Below are 1,209 nucleotides of genomic sequence, written 5' to 3' on the forward strand. Positions count from 1 at the left end.
GTGTCTGATCCTAATTGAATTAACTATAGTATAAGAACACTGTGGGTAATGTTAACTGAATATTCGAATTCAACCCCCCCCCCCACATCAAAATACCCCTGTGGACAGGTTTTCGTTTCGACTCTGTACTCGACAGGTATCGTACAGGTCCCCCAGACGGTTTCCACAGCGTCGGTCTGGAGAAGCTGCTTGCCTACAGTCACCTCTGCCACACTGCAGAGGTAGGACAGAGAGTCGACTCCAAGCTATTTTTGAGAAAATATTTTGAGAGAAAGGTTCGGACCAGTAGTATTAATTTGTAGAACTTCGATCCTGTAGAATTACATTTTCGTTTGCTTCTTTGAAAGGTTAGTACGTGAAGACTGGGATTTTAATTAGTATTAGAAACAGTAATTTAAAAGTAGGCATATTTTTGTGTGTGTGTATTTTATATAAAGCTGCCATTTCCTGTTTTTTTAGCAATGCGAACTTTATTATAAAATTTCCATTAATTAGTAAATACATAGTTAACATGGTATAAAGTAGATTATGTTGTTTTTTTTAATTACTAGGAATGGCTGACCGCGGGCCTTGTCATTTGCTTCGTGACTCCGAGGTTAAAGAAAATTCCATGGGATAATTCCTCTGTATATTATGAATTGGGTGCTGTTGCGTCATTAAAAGGGCTGCCAACCTATTTCCCTCACCAATACTTGTTACAAAACGTTTTCGACGTCGATTGGAACCCCTTTAACACATACAGTTATGCACAAAACACGATTGAAGAACTATGTATGTTAGTAAAATAAAGTAGTTCTTTAACTTTTCATACCAAGTAAAGTAAACAACATATAAAGGAATTTGTGCAGTTGGCAAGTTTGCGAAGTAGGAAACGTGTTGATAAGAAACACCTACAGCACAGAAACCGTAAAATATCCTTTTATTGGAATGCAACAGTAGACTGTATTTGTGTTGCATGTTTTGATAGGCTACAGTACCTTTCTGGCAAGCATTCTGTGGTGTAGGATAACATAGAACTTGAAAAACGTGAAAATTATAATCACTGCTATTTTGCTGTCACAATATTTTCAGTTTAAGCATATTTTTAGCACAATTTAAGCTTAGTTTTAGCACAAATCTTCACGTAATTAAAATCTTCGTAAAAAAAAAGAACAATTCTATAAAAATGAATTTGTTCCCACAGAAAATATAGTTAAATTACTATTACAA

General features: G+C 35.4%; 1 protein-coding gene across 1 annotated transcript in view; it reads left to right on the forward strand.

The window, feature by feature from the left end:
• Positions 1-181: 181 nt before the first annotated feature.
• The window catches only part of LOC119590720, a gene marked incomplete in the record, with an annotated part of 9,134 nt that continues 8,106 nt past the window's right edge, over positions 182-1,209 (forward strand). The window contains 1 exon segment of the mRNA XM_037939409.1: positions 182-904.

This window comes from Penaeus monodon, chromosome 27 (assembly GCF_015228065.2).
Source record: "Penaeus monodon isolate SGIC_2016 chromosome 27, NSTDA_Pmon_1, whole genome shotgun sequence".
NCBI lineage: Eukaryota > Metazoa > Arthropoda > Malacostraca > Decapoda > Penaeidae > Penaeus > Penaeus monodon.